Here is a 19,558-nt window from a genome sequence, read left to right on the forward strand (position 1 = left end):
AAGTATGACGAGGAGATGTCCTGATATATTATACTAGTGTCAAGACACTGTTTCTTATTGAAGTATGACGAGGAGATGTCCTGATATGTTATACTAATGTCAAGACACTGTTTCTTATTGAAGTATGACGAGGAGATGTCCTGATATGTTATACTAATGTCAAGACACTGTTTCTTATTGAAATATGACGAGGAGATGTCCTGATATATTATACTAATGTCAAGACACTGTTTCTTATTGAAGTATGACGAGGAGATGTCCTGATATGTTATACTAATGTCAAGACACTGTTTCTTATTGAAATATGACGAGGAGATGTCCTGATATGTTATACTAATGTCAAGACACTGTTTCTTATTGAAATATGACGAGGAGATGTCCTGATATATTATACTAGTGTCAAGACACTGTTTCTTATTGAAATATGACGAGGAGATGTCCTGATATATTATACTAATGTCAAGATACTGTTTTTTATCGAAATATGACGAGGAGATGTCCTGATATGTTATACTAATGTCAAGATACTGTTTCTTATCGAAATATGACGAGGAGATGTCCTGATATGTTATACTAATGTCAAGACACTGTTTCTTATTGAAATATGACGAGGAGATATCCTGATATGTGATACTAATGTCAAGACACTGTTTCTTATTGAAATATGACGAGGAGATGTCCTGATATATTATACTAGTGTCAAGACACTGTTTCTTATTGAAGTATGACGAGAGATGTCCTGATATATTATACTAGTGTCAAGACACTGTTTCTTATTGAAGTATGACGAGGAGATGTCCTGATATGTTATACTAATGTCAAGACACTGTTTCTTATTGAAGTATGACGAGGAGATGTCCTGATATATTATACAAGTGTCAAGACACTGTTTGTTATTGAAATATGACGAGGAGATGTCCTGATATATTATACTGTCAAGACACTGTTTCAAGACACTGTTTTATACTAATTGAACTGTTTCTTATATGACGAGGAGATGTCCTGATATGTTATACTAATGTCAAGACACTGTTTCTTATTGAAATATGACGAGGAGATGTCCTGATATGTTATACTAATGTCAAGACACTGTTTCTTATTGAAATATGACGAGGAGATGTCCTGATATATTATACTAATGTCAAGACACTGTTTCTTATTGAAATATGACGAGGAGATGTCCTGATATATTATACTAATGTCAAGACACTGTTTCTTATTGAAGTATGACGAGGAGATGTCCTGATATATTATACTAAATGTCAAGACACTGTTTCTTATTGAAGTATGACGAGGAGATGTCCTGATATATTATACAAATGTCAAGACACTGTTTCTTATTGAAGTATGACGAGGAGATGTCCTGATATGTTATACAAGACACTGTTTCTTATTGAAATATGACGAGGAGATGTCCTGATATAGTATACTAGTGTCAAGACACTGTTTCTTATTGAAATATGACGAGGAGATGTCCTGATATATTATACTAGTGTCAAGACACTGTTTCTTATTGAAATATGACGAGGAGATGTCCTGATATGTTATACTAATGTCAAGACACTGTTTCTTATTGAAATATGACGAGGAGATGTCCTGATATATTATACAAGTGTCAAGACACTGTTTCTTATTGAAATATGACGAGGAGATGTCCTGATATATTATACTAGTGTCAAGACACTGTTTCTTATTGAAATATGACGAGATGTCCTGATATGTTATACTAATGTCAAGACACTGTTTCTTATTGAAGTATGACGAGGAGATGTCCTGATATATTATACAAGTGTCAAGACACTGTTTGTTATTGAAATATGACGAGGAGATGTCCTGATATATTATACTAGTGTCAAGACACTGTTTCTTATTGAAATATGACGAGGAGATGTCCTGATATATTATACTTATGTCAAGACACTGTTTCTTATTGAAATATGACGAGGAGATGTCCTGATATATTATACTAATGTCAAGACACTGTTTCTTATTGAAGTATGACGAGGAGATGTCCTGATATGTTATACTAATGTCAAGACACTGTTTGTTATTGAAATATGACGAGGAGATGTCCTGATATAGTATACTAGTGTCAAGACACTGTTTCTTATTGAAATATGACGAGGAGATGTCCTGATATATTATACTAGTGTCAAGACACTGTTTCTTATTGAAATATGACGAGGAGATGTCCTGATATATTATACTAGTGTCAAGACACTGTTTCTTATTGAAATATGACGAGGAGATGCCCTGATATCTTATACTAGTGTCAAGACACTGTTTGTTATTGAAATATGACGAGGAGATGTCCTGATATATTATACTAGTGTCAAGACACTGTTTCTTATTGAAATATGACGAGGAGATGTCCTGATATATTATACCAGTGTCAAGACACTGTTTCTTATTGAAATATGACGAGGAGATGTCCTGATATATTATACCAGTGTCAAGACACTGTTTCTTATTGAAATATGACGAGGAGATGTCCTGATATATTATACTAGTGTCAAGACACTGTTTCTTATTGAAATATGACGAGGAGATGTCCTGATATATTATACTAGTGTCAAGACACTGTTTCTTATTGAAATATGACGAGGAGATGTCCTGATATATTATACAAGATGTAGTTAAGAGACATATAAGGCTATTGTGGCTTTGTTACATTTAATGTGTATTAAGTTAGTCAACTTCAGGCTTCGTTCTTGTTACTTGTTTGATGACATTTTGAATTAATTGATTTTGTTAATAACGTTTAAACTTCCCTGTACTATTATTACTTTTGTGTTATGAGATTATCATTTTATTACAACGGTTTAAGTTAGTTTATATTAATAAGCATTAAATTATGACATGACACTGTAACATTTCTTCTGCCGAAATGTGAAATTTATTCACTTTGAGTTATTAACATTTGATCTTTCTGTGGCGTCATCACGCCTCTAATAACTTCTTAAATCAACTGATTTTGATTAGTAAGCATTAATTTTTGTCTGGTATTATAACTTTTATAATACATTTTAAATTAATTAATTTGAATTTTTTTTTTTTATTTTGTTGCCTTATCATTTTTATAAAGGGATTTTAAGTTAATTACATTTGATGAATTAACATTGGACTCTTCATCACACCAAACATGTTCGCCCTTCCAGCCGTGGGGGCGTTATAATGTGATGGTTATTCTCACTATTCATTGGTAAAAGAGTAGCCCAAGAGTTGGCGGTGGGTTATGATAACTAGCTGCCTTCCCTCTAGTCTTACACTGCTAAATTAGGGACGGCTAGCGCAGATAGCCCTTGAGTAGCTTTGCGCGAAATTCAAAATCAAACAAACAAACACACTTGGGGTTAACATAAAAGCCAAAAGATAATTAGTGTGATCGTATTCAAATTGATATCAAATATAAATCACAAAAATTAATAAGTGGGAGATTAGCTTCTATTTCTTAGAGTGGTTATAATGTAACAGTCAATTCTATTATTCGTTGGTAAAAGAGTAGCCCAAGAGTTGGCGGTGGGTTGTGATGACTGCTGAATTAGGGACGGCTAGCGCAGATAGCCCTCGTGTAGCTTTGCGCGAAATTAAAAAAAATATATAAACAAGCATTGCACTCCTTTATGGCATTACCATTTCTAGCGGTATTTAAAGGAATTAACTTTTATTAATAAGCATTGAATTATTCTGCGGCGTTGTCACTTTTGTAGAGTTAATGGATTTTATGAAATCTTCTAGCCTTTTACCCACACTCTAAAATGTATGGGGTTAGGTATATTCCTTCGTTACGAACTTCAAATTATACCTAACCTACAAGAAACAATACTTACCTTCCATTTTCTAGTCTTGTAGCTGCCTATATCTGACCTTGAATAAGGACGCTTTACACGCGAAAACCTTCCTTCAGCAAGCTGTACCAGATAAGAGGACGTTGGCAACTGTTTTATCAAAGTAAAAAATAAAAAAGTCTTATGTACAAATGAAATTATTCAACACAAGACAAACGTATGTGCACCACTTATATACAAGATTCAATAACATTTTATTATAATTTCTAAAAAAAAAACAATTATAGCATTAAAACTGTTAATTTCCAATCGTATTCAACACACTTAAATCACAGAGGTAAAGCATTTGTTATTTGTTATTTTGAATTTCGCGCAAAGCTACTCAAGGACTATACTGCGCTAGCTGTTCCTAATTTAGCAGTGTACGATTAGAGGGAAGGCAACTAGTCATCATCACCCACCGCCGACTCTTGGGCTACTCTTTTACCAACGAATAGTGGGGTTGACCGTCACATTATAACCTCACGACTAAAAGGGCGAATATGTTTGGTGTGACAAGGATTCGAACTTGCAACCCTCAGGTTACGAGTCGAGTACTGAGGTTGCTCTATTTTTTCTTACTTCTTCCATGTAGAAGTTTGTACCAAGTCACACATTTTTATGTCCTTATTTTAATCATCAAGTTTGTATATAAACAGAATACAAATACAGGATTTTAATCGGTGTTTACATACGGAACTCTTTTTCTACTTTACAGATACATTGTTATATAAAGGTAAGTTGATTATAATGATTTCTAAAGTACGTTCGAGCTGCAGCTTTAATACCTTTAATTTACAACTCGAAAACTAACATTCTAACTAAAGTGGCAGAGTCTAACCTCTGATAAGTGCTTTGTTTTTCAGATTCATCTTTATGGATTTTTTTGTTATATTTTTGGTTCTACTTACCTAAAATAACAGTGAAACTGTAGTAGCAGAGCCCTGTTTTAAAGAACTCAATCAAAGTTCAAACTTTGTTTATTACCACCTTTGTAATTATTTTATCGTAAGTATATTTTTGTCACTGTTAAAAGTGCTTCTAGTTTATCGTAAAAAATATTTTTGTCGCTGTTAACAGTGCTGCTAGTTTATCGTAAAATATTTTTGTTACTGTTAACAGTGCTGCTAGTTTATCGTGAAAATATTTTTGTCACTGTTAACAGTGCTGCGCGAATCAGATCCTTTTATCTCTATTTTGAATTACGCGTGTGGTCTCGTGTCAGTCAAAAGGTCAATCCCTTGTTTCAAAAGCCAGGACGGTGTTCATAAGGTTACAATTCCGCTGTTGTAATAAAAACAATAAAAGTATTAACTCTTCACAGCAATAAACATTTCTGTCGTAAAATTCGTTTTCTTCCTTGTTCCTTATAAACAAGTAGATTGTTTTCAATCCCACTTTATATTAATATTGATGTTCCCAGCTGTCTTTACTTCAAATGATAAAATTAAAATAGAGGAACAGTTTCCACCACTGTGTGGAGTCTTGGTGTCTATAGAACCCCACGTGACTGTCTTAGATCTTTTTATGGATTGTTGTTTGCTTCCTCATAGCTATTTTTAAAAGTAAAAACGAAGTTCAAAAGTTATTTTATATCCCAAGTAGTCCAATCAGATTTGTCAAATGATTTTGAAATATTTTGTATCAATACAGTCCTTGCAAATGGCGTTGATACTGACCACTGAAAAAGCACCTTCCGTAACGTCAGCTTGTAATTGGAAACAATTAACAGAAGCCATTGTCATTTTGATTAACTTCTTTAGGAGCCTATCAGAGCTTATAACAGAGTGCTCAATATGTATGCAGGACGTTATATGAAAGGCAGTAGTTGTTGCTGTACTGGTACACGAACCCATGTATTTTCGTATAAGGGTGTTGTTGTTTTCGGATATTCACGCAAATCTAATCAAAGGTTGAGTGTGCTAGCAGATTAATTAACAATACCAATTGCTAACTCTTAAACTATTCTTAACTGACTGAATAGCAAAATTTGACTGCCACTCCTATAACACACTTTCGACCCCAAAGTAAGAATCAAGAAGTCCAAGGTCTGCTAAACTAATCAGTAGGTCACTCTCGACTCAACTTAATGATACTTATCAATTTCACTGATGCAGAGATGTAAAATTACAAACCTGTTCTTTGATCTGCAGTATCAGACTCGTATGCTATATATATAAAAAACAAAGTGTTTTCCGAAAAGTGTATTTTTCGTGAGTCGAAATCACATAAAAATCAATACATATTTACTTTTAAGTACATAAAAAACAGTGTTATTTACAATACGGTTACTGTGCTTAAGTCGAAATGACGAGTGTTATGTAAACCCTTCTTGACTATTTTGTTTACCTTCGACGCAAAAAGTAATAGCCGCTTGCAAACAGTTGTTATTATTACATAGATTGTTTCTGGCTTAGATAACTGATCGAAACGCTTTACGTTCATCAGTCACAGTAATTACACTTAACATAATCATGTTTCATGCTTTGTGTTTTGATCCAAAATGAAATTGTAAAGCATAATTTAGGGAAATAGAAAGAAAGGTTTAATTTGTCTTACATTCCGCGCAAGGCTACACGAGGGCTATCTGCGCTAGCCGTCCCTAATTTAGCAGTGTAAGACCAGAGGGAAGGCAGTTAGTCATTACCACCCACCGTCAACTCTTGTGCTACTCTTTTACCAATGAATAGTGGGAATGACATTATAACGCCCCCCTTGGCTAAAAGGGCGAGCATGTTTGGTGCGACGGGAATTCGGACCCGTGACCTTCGGATTACGAGTCGAACGCCTTTACCACCTGGCCATACCAGGACCAGAAAGAAAGTATTCCTGGCGTTATTATGTCATTTAAGAAAATTGTCCATCAAGTAAGAAAAGCATAAACAGGAAAATAATATCGAAGTAAGTATTGATAAACGTCACTTTAATTGTAAGTATTGATAAACGTCACTTTATAACGCTTTCACAGCATGTTTGTTGATGAGAGTCGAACCAACAAATTGCAAATCGAACGTTTTAATTATTTGGCTGTGTCAGATCTTGTAGTTATTCCAAAATATATTTGCGTGACAAATTGCTCGTAGTAAAGCAATTTACGTGTAACGAAAGATATTTAATTTCAGACTAATTTAATCTCTACAAAAATTATTACTAACTGAGATGAGTGGATATTTGTTCTTTGTAATACATTTATTAACTAATTTCCTTTACATATAAAGTCAGTTTTCGAATGAATGAACCTTATTATAATTGGAACTGCGAATAAATATAGCATTACTTTATAATTTTCATTGATGCTATCTTTATTCGCAGTTCCAATTATAATAAGGTTCATTCATTCGAAAACTGACTTTATATGTAAAGGAAATTAGTTAATAAATGTATTACAAAGAACAAATATCCACTCATCTCAGTTAGTAATAATTTTTGTAGAGATTAAATTAGTCTGAAATTAAATATCTTTCGTTACACGTAAATTGCTTTACTACGAGCAATTTGTCACGCAAATATATTTTGCAATAACTACAAGACCTGACACAGCCAAATAATTAAGACGTTCGATTTGCAATTTGTGGGTTGTGGATTCGATTCTCATCAACAAACATGCTGTGAAAGCGTTATAGAGTGACGTTTAATCTCACTATTTGTTAGTAAAGAGTAGCCAAGAGTAGTTGTTGGTGGTGTTGATTAGCTGTCTTCCTTCTAATCAGTGATGTCGAGAAAACCCACTTGTGAGAGTCGAGAAAACCGTAGAGGAGCTAACAACGTTTTTGAACCAGACGATGACCGAAAAAGGTCGAAACGTTGTTCGCTCCTCTACGTAAAATATTTTCTCAACCCAAACGAGCCGTTTTTACATATATATGTCTTCCCTCTAGTCTTACACTTACAAACGAAATTTGATTAGTGCAATTAGCCCTAGAGTTGTTTTCTAGAAGTTAAATAAATAAGGTAATAATTTTTATTTTTATGATTCTTCAGTACATTTTCTTGTATCCAATAACGTTTACTTTTCTACTAAAACATGTTTAGCGCTCAAGATGCATTTTTCATATAGTGTGTAGTTAACTGAATTCTTATGTTGTAATTATAATGAACAACCTTCATGGAAAAGTTTGACATGTATTGAACTGTTTCAATACAGTTTCGTTACAGTAATGCTCTCTAGTGACAGACCGATTTGTGTGCAAACTTATACCGCTAGAAACTGGGTTTAGGTACCCGTGGTAGGCAGAGGACAGACTTGTGAAGCTTTGTTGTTGATATCAAATGGCAAGTACAACAATAGATTTTGAAATTGGCTTGTACATGTTTGGTCGCATGCGCCTTTCCTTGGCCTAGACTTCCAACTTGTGCTTTCACCATTAGATCGTTATTTCTGTTACAAGATTGGCAAACAAGCAATTGTACCATGATAAAAAAAAAAAAAATTATAGTTACGTCACACCGAAAGATTACAGTCAGTTCAGCCCGCAGATAAAACGTCCTACGTTTATTTTCTTATTTCTTCTTCGTACAGGTCACTGTTGGACCTATTTCCAGATTAGATATGATAATCATGTTTATGTAACAGAGCGTTTCCAATATTGCGGGTCTTGAAGGATCTATGTTATGAGAGAGAGAAAGTACAAAATGTTTGAGTTTATATATTTGGAAATTTCTTAAGCCTTACATTTAAAAAAAAACAGCAACTTCTAATAATTACCATTATTCATGTGAATCAAGATTCTCGAAAATTTTGTTTGTTTTTGAATTTCGTGCAAAGCTGCACGAGGGCTATCTGCGCTAGCCGTCCCTAATTTAGCAGTGTAAGACTAGAGGGAAGGCAGCTAGTCATTACCACCCACCGCTGACTCTTGGGCTACTCTTTTACCAACGAATAGTGGGATTGACCGTAACATTATAACGCCCTCACGACTGAAAGGGTGAGCACGTTTGGTGTGACGAGGATTCGAACCCGCGACTCTCAGATTACCAGTCGATTGTCTTAACCACGTGGCCATGACGAGCCTTTCTCAAAAACGCCAACCTTTATAATAAACAACTGAAACGGTTCTTATTTGAAGATGGTTTGATTTTGTGTTTTACTAATATGACAATTGTGCTCATCCCAGCAAACACTGTTATTTCATTGTTCGTTTTGTTCATTGTTTCGATAAATTATTAAAATATTATCACTTGGTGGTGTAAACATAAACCATAAAAAATATAGATAGGAGAAAGAGACCACGATCATAAAAACCGATAATAAAGTCTCGCGATAAGCAAACGTTTGGAAATTATTATTTAATATACAAATGATTTTTTTAGTTGTGTTATTAAACACAAAGGTGCACATTGGGCTATATATGCTGTATCGTTCACGAGTATCGAAACCTAATTTTTAGCGTTATAAGCTCTCAGACTTACCGCTGAGCCACCATCAAGAGGAAGTATGGTTTTCACAAATGAGCGAATTTATCGGGTACGTTGTTATTGAAAGGCCTAGATTAATTGATTGGTTGTTTAGGATTAAACACAAAGCAACACAATGGGCTGTCTGTGCTCTGCCCACCACAGGTATCGAAATCCAGTTTCTAGCAGTGCGAGTCCGCAGACCTACCTCTGTGCCAGTGGGGAGCAAAAGGCCTACCAATATTTATTATAATTTATGCTCAGTGATTGTGTCTTTGTTCCAAACAAAAAACAAAAAAAAAACTACATAATTTCTCCAAACCAATGAAAATTTATAAAATATTAAAAATATCTACAAGCAGTTTTTTTGTACATTTCATTAATGATATAAACAAAACGTCCTTAATTATACGGAAACGTATTTTACTACCTCTGTTGATGCATGACCAGGTAGTTAGGACGCTTGACTCGTAAGCTGAGGGTCGCAGGTTCGAATTCGCGTCATACCAAACATGATTGCCCTTTAAGCTGTGGGGAGGTTATAATGTGACGGTCAATCTCACTATTCGTTGATAAAAGAGTAGCCCAAGAGTTGGCGGTGGGTGGTGATGACTACCTGACTTCCTGCCAATCTGACATTGCTAAATTAGGAACGGCTAGTGCAGATAGCCCTCGTGTAGCTTTGCACGAAATTAAAAAAACAGCACAAGCAAACAAACCTCTGTTATACTTTTATGTAAGAAAACAAAAATGACTTATTTCTTTTGCAACCATCGTTTGCAAAAAAATAAAAAAGTTTTTATTTGAAGTTTTCAGTAATTTATTGCATAAGTTTCTGCACTGGTCCTTGTGTGCTAACAGCACCTGCCCTTGCGGCTCCTGAGAGGTTTATTTTTTTATTATTCATGTTTGTCTGGCAGCCTAGCGGCGTTGTCCTGTGTTTAATTACAGGCAGGTGTTTTAAAGAGAGGCAAGAGAACAGCACGAGCCACGTGACAACACAAGTTTATCAACTGCTATATCTGCTTGGCTACCTGGGTGCAAGTTACTCGGAATGACCTTTTTTTCATGAAAAATAATAGGAAAATTTAATATGCTTGTTATCTTTATTTTAGTATATATATATTGTATTTCCGGATGGATTAAACTTCACTACTAATATTTAAAAAAATAAGGTTTTCTTAGTGCCCAATACGTATGTGTGTTGTGCAAGGACTTTCAATCTATATACCTGTACCAAATAACTCACAAGACACCATATGTGTAAGATAACAGTTCAGTGACGTCACTAAAAGAAAAACGGCGTAATCAAGCTTAACAATATCACGTAGCCAATTTCATTCTCCAGTTCATTGTGGGTAACGTTTCGATTTCTCTTTCTCTGAGTGTGGAAATTCTCTGCTCTTCCCAACTTGGTTTTGTATGGTTTCTCCAACAATAACCGTGTGTCGCTAATTGGATGACCCAGAGCATAATCTGTGGTAAGTTTATTCAAACTTCCAAGCTTGTTGTTCTTTTCGTCTCATTACAGTCAGGATCCGTTTTATTGTCTGTAACCTCTACATCTCTCTGTCTCATGAGGTAAATACGGTTCTTACATCTTTCTTTAAGGCTGGCATACAATGAGCTCTAACTCTTCTTTATTTAAGAACACTAAAAACCAACTTGGTGCAACAATGAGAGTGAGATGTCAGAAATATTTAGAAACCTGGTTTCAAGCGTTGTAAATCCGCAGGCATACCACTGTACTACGGGTAGACATCTCTATGAATTTGTATCTACATTGTTATCATTCAAACTCTTATAAATACAGAAATCCACTAGAGAGAAACGACTGTGTTCTCAGCACATTTCTTTTTAAATGAAACGAAATTGTATCATACCTTTCACCAACTTAAGTTAAGACTGAGATAAATCTTCACAACTAACGAAAGCAGAGTTGTGAGTTTTCTGTTCTCCGAAAATGATTGAACAATAATTCCGTTTTCTTAAGTAACTGTGAAAACGCTTGCGTATCCTTAAGAAATCAGCTTTCGTGCACGTAGAAAGAAACATAACTTATACTGAGAAATATATGTTTGTAGCTTTAATTTTCTTTTAAGGTAAAAACAAGCGTCACTGTAACTACTCGAGTATTCATCACCCTTTATGCATGTGTGTGTGTGCTTGTCATAGTTAAGAAACCTCTTCTACGTTCGACAAGAACTGGTATCTGGCGTAGTTTTCTCACGTAAAATTTGCCTATAGTATTTCAGAATAATAATATGTTTAATGGATGTTAGGTTAATTAAAAGTGTAAAAACTATTGTGCAACGTAGACAGTACAGCAATTATATTTAATATCAAACGTTGAGAAATGGTGATGCACTCAAACCAGTTGGTCTAATATTCCTAGTAAACATAAAAGTACCTATTTCTGTCTATACTACTACCATTCATATTCGTATGTGCATAGGTCGGAAGATCAGCTCCCCAGAAACCATCGTATCACTTAGAACTTTAATACGGCTGTTTTAAACAAAGTAAAAGTGTGAAAGAGCTTTCCCCCATGAAACGAACGTTGATATGTCTCCTGAACAGTGTTTGTTTGTTTTTGAATTTCACGCAAAACTATACGGGGGCTATCTTCACTAGTAATCCTTAATTTAGCAATGTAAGACTGGCGGGAAGGCAGGTAGTCATCACCACCCACCGCCAACTCTCAGGCTACTCTTTTACCAACGAATAGTGGGATTGACCGTCACATTATAATGCCCCCACGACTGAAATGACGAGCACGTTTGGTGCGACTGAGATTCGAACTCGCGACCCTCAAATTACGCGTCGAGTGCCTTAACCACGTGGCCGTGCCGGGCCATGACCCTGTACAGTGAGTTGTATAAAATGCTTTTTTTTTACATGCTTTTGACTGAAAATTCGCAATGGAATTATTTAACTGAAGAAACAACATTTTTTCGTCTAACATGGTTTGTGTTGTAACCGATAGAAAGACAAATTGTAAAAAAAAAAAAAAATTCTTCCCAAGAAATGTTTTTATGGTAATATCACTGCAGATGTGTTATACTCAGTATTTAGTATTTTAGTCTTACATTTTTGTTGTTGTCGTTTTTAGAAGAAAACAAAAAGTGTAATTACAAATATGGCGTCAGAAAACTTGAAAAAAGGTAATTCCTGAATGTACGAGCGGTTCTTTGACAAGTTAATTCTAATTTTATTTCTGTAGAAAGCGATTAATATATTTAATAAACCTTGTCAATACCCTGAAAAGAACTAGTAACATTATAGAAGTATCCGCTACATAAATTAGCTACCTCGAGAATCTACACTATAGTTCATCTAGACAATGAACGATTCTCACAGCATCTCAGTCGGAACTCCATTATGATTTATTACTCTTCGCTGGAGAATACTAGTCCAATATTCTTAAAATATGTATCCAATTTCTGCCAGAAAATTACTTATAAAGACACAATATGAAGCGCTGTTGATTTTATTTTCTTCATCAATATGCTAAAGGGCGCTGAAAATAGAGATTGTTTTCATTTATGAGCTTAAATCTATCTCGCAAACAAACAGTTCAACAAAATATTCGTATTTGTTTGTGTTTGTTTTGTTTGTGTGTGTGTGTTTGCAGGTAAAGCTCCTTCTGAAAACTGGTGCAGTAATTATGTTTATAACCGATATTAGTTCTTTATTTTTGAGGAAACTGTCTGAAGTTTAATACAACTATAATTCCCAAAACTACAGTTTCAACGCCCTCATATTTCTTCGTCAGTGATATTATATAAATAATGCATTTGAAGTAGGGTTGTATAATAACTAATTACAGAGTCATTATAATGTTGATTAATGGAAGCTAAAAAAGTTACTTGTACGTAAAATTTAGTTTGGTGTCCACACTATAGTATGTAATAAAATACGGCTAGATAGGAACACCCTAAACATTATACTACATAGGACTGGCGTACTGTGTACAATGTTCTTCCTTTGTTGTTACAAACGTTAGGGTGATATGTGAAGTCTTCACGAAAGAGGCGGTAGGCCATACAATGGTCTTACTAAACAAGTACACACAAGTAGAGTATACGATTTTATATATCATAGATGTGTGTGTGTGTTTTCTTATAGCAAAGCTATCTGTTGAGTCCACCGCGGGGAATCGAACCCCTAATTTTAGCGTTATAAATCGGTAGATTTACCGCTGTACCAGTGGGGGAAATATCAAAGATATAACAGTTTTTTAAAGTTTCATGACTGACTTAATCGGATATACTGAACTTCATCTTGCTTTTGTTATTTTTTAGTAATTGCTTTGTTTCGTCGATAGTTGTAAAGTCTCTTTATAGGTTGAAACTGAGAAATAGCCTAACTTAATTCAGATAGTTACTATAAAACTGGGTAACTACAGTCCTCGATGAACCTCGGATTAAAGCACACCGTACGCGAGAGACTTCCTTAGGACTGTACGTGATTTACGTCGGGTTCTAAGGAGGTTTGGTGTTTTCCACTTTTGAATGATCATAGAGTTCAAACACTTTTGTTCAAGCTAATGTGCATAAGTACAGGGTGTTCGGAAAGTCACTGTGCACTTATATATTTATTAACAGACATGTTTCAATATAGTATACAGGAGGTAAATATGAATAACAATTATAAACAATGTTGAAAGTGACCCCCGTTGACATCAATACAGGCCTGGATCCTTCTTATTTTATTTCCAAACACCGCTATCAGTTTCTGGCTTGAAATAGACTGAATAGACATATGATTACAAAACTGCACAGTGACTTTCCGAACACCGTGTAGAATTACAATTATATAAATAAGTGTTACCAAGAAATCAAATGTGATCACCAAGTCAGGTTTCGTTTGTGCTTCGGAAATAGACTTTGTCTCCAATCTGTACACAAAACTATCGAAAATGTAAAGGAACATAATAAAAATTCCAAATATTTTATAACTTTACACTTGCAATAACTATAACAAAAGCGATACATCCGCAATATTATGTTCATTTCAAAACTAAAACTCACACATTTCTCATTGTCGGTTTGTACTCTGTCAAAACGTACGAACCGACAAAGTAATTTTAATTCAGTTTTTAATTTCACTTAATAAATAAGTGATGCCATGAAGTATATCGAAAGTTTGCCACAAAGAATTTTGCTTTGGTTTATTTTGAATTTCGCGCAAAGCTACACGAGGGCTATCTGCACTAGCCGTCCCTAATTTAGCAGTGTAAGACTAGAGGGAAGGCAGCTAGTCATCACCACCCACCGCCAACTCTTGGGCTACTCTTTTACCAACAAATAGTTGGATTGACCGTACCATTATAACGCCCCCATGGCTGAAAGGACGAGCATGTTTAACGACCCTCAGATTACGAGTCGAGTGCCTTAACCATCTGGCTATGTCGGGCCCGCCACAACCATTAAAATAAATTTGTATGATATATATATATATATATATATATATATATATATATTTATAGAATAACCTGAAAGAAAAAGTGTTAATACCCTTACAGTTTTAAACATTTAGCAGATTGTGCTATATGCGAATTGTATTTTTTATAAACACTTGAGATATTTTCTAAAAAATTAAGAAATTAACTTTTTTAAAACCATCTACTACAGATTTTGTATACTTAAAGTTGAGGTAAATAGCAGTTTATTGTTTTGTACAAAATTGTTAGATAAATAAATACAGAGTCATCTTAAATGAGTAACTATTAAATCGAAAATAAATAATTTAGATTCCTTGAACCGAGTTTCTTGATATGCTTCTTTCAAGGAAGTTATTTGCTCAGAGTTAATAATATTAAACATCAGATAGGTTGTAACTGCAATCTCTCCCTCTTTTTTCTTTTTTTTTTTTGCATCGGAATGCATGTGTGTGTGTATGTTTTCTCATAGCAAAGCCACATTAGGCTATCTGCAGATAGTCCGGTGTGACTTTACTAAAAGAAAAAAAAACACACACACGTCGGAATACTAACAATAGCCTTAGAACTTTGCACTTTACACATGAAGTTTGTCTTTCGGTTTGTGAAGAGTGACACTGAATACTATATTTAGATTTTGATAAGCAAGTTGAGCAATAATACCCCAGATCACTCACGCATATTTCTAGTTTCAGTTTGTTTGTGCAAAACTGCAAAATAGTCTCTCTTTTCAAGGCCACCGCAGGACTGAACCCCAAATTTTACCGATACCAAAACAGTAACACTTACCACTGAGCTAATCTGGGTTTCTTTTCTTTTCTTTAGATCGGTCCACAATCTTTTTCATAGTTACAAATACATGTGACTTGAATATTCAAAAGCGTATCGACATAATGGATACTTCTTTATTCGGAAGATTTTCTTGAAGAGTAAAAACAAAACTCTGAATGGGGCACTTTAACTTCAAAATTTCCATGTGATTGTGTACGTATGCCTTGTTCTAACCTTTATGTATGTACGTTGATGTAATTGTGTTAACTAGTAACCTCTACTAGTAATTTTAGAAATGATTTCATTTTTAAGGGTCACCTGTTGATTTAAATTTCACAGTGAGGTAATTCATATGTAACGCAAGAAAAACCAGCATTGTGTTTTATTATCTTGCGTTTTGCTTTATTATGTTTTCTTTCTCTCTCTCTCTTAAATATTTCTGTGTCTCAGCAACAACCCGGAGTAGATGTATTGAGACCGTGAACACAACTGTAACGGTTTTTCTGTGGCGTCTGGCACGTGCCGCGTGACCGCAGTTCTAAGCTATTAGCAAGACAGTTCGTGTGTAACTCCCTTAACAGCTGGCACGTACTACAGTTATCAGTGTACACCCCACATTCTCCCCCTCCACGTTGGAGAAAAAAACATTTGTAGTGGGAAAGCGAACGTAGGATCGTTTGTGTAACCTGAGACTGGCCGGCGCCGCCTTTAGCTTTCTTGTAAAACACAGAAATTCAATGATACTAAGACAACTGCACTACTCTAGGTATATAACAATTGTACAAAATGATATATTTTTAATCAAAATAACATTAATCAACACAACATCACACATATATTCTCACGATTTCTTTTTCTGAGTGCTAACATTATACCTAAGCTCAACACAGTTGTAGTTCAACATCACACTTACATGTGCTGTCCCTTATCTACAATATAAACTCGTCAACTAACTCACGACAGAATAGGTGAATACAGATTACAAACATAAATGTAAGTTATTAACGTTGAAGGTATTCATCTCAAATAACAAGAAAAACAGAACATTCAACTAAAATTGAGAATGTAGAGTGTAAGTATCAAAGTGCAGTAAAAGGGTAGTAATATAATCCCCAGACCAAACATATCTGAACTGACAAGACATAAACAGAACAGGACATAATATGTCTCTATAAACTAAACATAAGAACACCTGGACTCATCATATTTTATAAAACTGTACACAAGAACAACAGGACTTATCATATCTTTATAAAGCTGAATATACGAACAACAGGACTTTATCATATCTTTATAAAATTGAACATAAGAACAACAGAAATTATCATATCCTTATAAAACTGAATATAAGAACACCAGGACTTATCATATCTCTATAAAACTTTTTACAAAATGAACGCAATTAAAACAGACATTAAAATGTCTGTACAAACGGAACCTAAGAAAATCACGACTTTCCTTGTCTTCACAAACATAACATGAGAACACCAGAACTGATATCATGTCTGTAAAAACTGAACATAAGCAAAACAAGACTGATCATGACTTTACAAACAGAACATAAGAAATTCAGGGCATATCGTGTCTGTAAATATTGAACATTAAAGCATCAGGACTTATTATGTTTGTGCAAACTTAACATAAAACACCAGGTGTTACCATATAACTACAAACTAAATATAAGGACACCATCACTTCTCATATCTGTACAAACTTAACATAAAAACATCAGGTGTTACCATGTAATTACAAACTAAATATAAGAACATCATCACTTCTCATATCCGTACAAACTTAACATAAAACATCAGGACTTATTATGTCTTTATATATTGAACAGAAAATCACCAGGTCATATCGTGTTCTTAAAAACTTAAAATATGAACGCCAGGACTTAGCATACCTTTACAAACCCGACATAAGGACCACAGAACTTAATATGTCTGTTCAAACTCAACATAAGAACAATAGGACTTACGATGTCTTTAGAAACTGAGCATAAAAACACCTTGGCATAACATGTCCGTACAAACTGCGCATAAAAACACCAGGATTTACTATGCCCGTACAAATTGAACATAAGAACATCAGAAGTTACCGTGTCTTTACACACTAAATATAAAAACACCAGTAATTATCACGTGTGTACAAACTAAACATCAGAACACCATCACTTACCATATCCATAAAAGTTAAACATAAGAACAGCAGAACTTACTATTTCTGTACAAACCTAACGAAAGAACAACAGAACTTATCAGATATTTACAGACTGACGATTAGAACATCGGGGTTTATCATTTCTGTAGAAACTGAACATAAACACACTGTTAGATATACAAAATTGGTTAGTGTAGATGTTTTTTGTTTTTTTTAACTTTATAATGATTATTTAGCATTTCGTTTGGTTACGTAACTCGGTAAATGTCTCACGTTGTATTTGCAATCCATTGTTGCCGAGGCTGTATTGTTGAGATCACATTATCTGACTTTTCGTTTTTTTTCAAGGCCTCAGTGGCGACAATATTCGTAGAAGCGGCACAAGAGTACAAGTTAATAATAATAAGTCAAGTGAAATAAAGCAGAAATAGAGAGAAGTCAGAAAATGTGACATTACTTGGCATGTGAGTGGTTAGCCTTAACGGTTGATCTTCTAAAGTGAGTTTCGCAGTTTAATAGAGATAAGGAGAATAATTTGTCTTGTAAAAGGGTAATCTAAAATAATTGAACCTGGCTGTGTAGAATTTAACGAAAACAGATAACTATTTAAGGCTCGAGATACAACTGAGGTAATCCACGGGGTAGCATAAGTTCATTAATACTATTGTGATAAAAGTAGAGAAAAATAGTTCATCTTGTCATTTGGTTTCTAAAGTAATGGAATAAGCTTAAGTGGAATTTTGACAAGAAATAGAAATATTTAGAGTTTGAGATAGGACTGTGTAATTAAATTTGTATATACGTTTCACTTGTTTTAAATGTATTTTTTTAAAACAAGAGGACTGTATGCTGTCTGTTTTTCTTTCGAATTGATCGCTAACAAGTCACAGACACCTACTGAAGAAGAATCCTCATCATATATTTTTTAAAAACCCAGACAAACAACAAAGTTATCGTATATTTACAAACTAAATATAAGAACAGCAGTAAGTATCATGTCTTTACAAACTAAATATAACAACCTCATTACTTGTAATGTCTGTACATACTGAACGTACGAACACCAGGACTTATGTCTTTACAAACTAAGCGTAAGAACATCAAGGCTTATCACATCCTTATACACAAAACAACAGAACACCATAAATTATCATGTCTCTACAAACTAAACAAAAGAAAACCAGAAATTATTATATCTGTTCAAATTGAATATAAGAATATCAGACCTCGATATGTTTTTCAAATTTAACAAATGAACACCAGGAGTTATTATGCCTCTACAAACTGAACATTACAACACCGCGTTTTATTATATCCTTTTAATGAACATAGGAGCACCATAATTTACCATATCTGTACAGTCTAGACATAAGAACACCAAGGCTTATCATGCTTGTATAAACTGAACAAAAGAGAAGTAGAAGGTAACAACTACAATGATTTCAGACTGAGTTTACTTAAGTTGGCATGAATGAAAGAATCAAAAATAAAATATACAGATTTAGCACTCCATAGGGGTTACCATGTTACACCATGATGAAATGTCGGTGAAGACGAGAAACCCACTTGTTGAGAAATTTATATGCAAAAACGGTTCGCTCTTCTATGTAAAGTGTTTTCTCAGCCCAAACGAGCCGTTTTTGCATATAAATGATGAAATGTCGCTACGATTGTTATTTCTGGATGTTGTTTTACTCTGTTGAACACACACCTTGTGACTGACGTTTTTGGTTTTAGTAGAGGTACTGACTTAGGTTTCTTTATCTATCAAATCCTGTAAAATAAGTCTTGACATTTTCGAAATATTTGATGTTTTAAATATTGGAAATACTTAAATTTATGTTACCAGTTCCAAGAAGTAATGCTTTTGGTTTTTATCGTATCACCTCTAGCCACAATCCTTCCTTGTTATCAGTTCTGCGTCATGGGTCTTTACGCTAAAGATATTTGATTTTAAATGGTT

General features: G+C 34.3%; 1 protein-coding gene across 4 annotated transcripts in view; it reads left to right on the forward strand.

Annotated features, from left to right (window-relative positions):
- Window positions 1–19,558, forward strand: part of LOC143247482 (homeobox protein prospero-like) — a 55,809-nt gene that overhangs the window by 19,727 nt on the left and 16,524 nt on the right. The window contains exons 1-2 of one of the 4 annotated variants that reach the window (XM_076495698.1): window positions 10,371–10,702; window positions 15,490–15,648. The exons of 1 other annotated variant lie outside the window; for it this stretch is intronic. The gene's annotated coding sequence lies outside the window, so the exon portion shown is untranslated. Of the gene's footprint in view, window positions 1–10,367; window positions 10,703–15,489; window positions 15,649–19,558 lie in introns of those variants that run through there. 2 more of the 4 variants (XR_013026566.1, XM_076495697.1) reach the window with 2 other exon arrangements.

This window comes from Tachypleus tridentatus, chromosome 3 (genome assembly GCF_004210375.1).
Source record: "Tachypleus tridentatus isolate NWPU-2018 chromosome 3, ASM421037v1, whole genome shotgun sequence".
In the NCBI taxonomy this organism is placed as follows: Eukaryota; Metazoa; Arthropoda; class Merostomata; order Xiphosura; family Limulidae; genus Tachypleus; species Tachypleus tridentatus.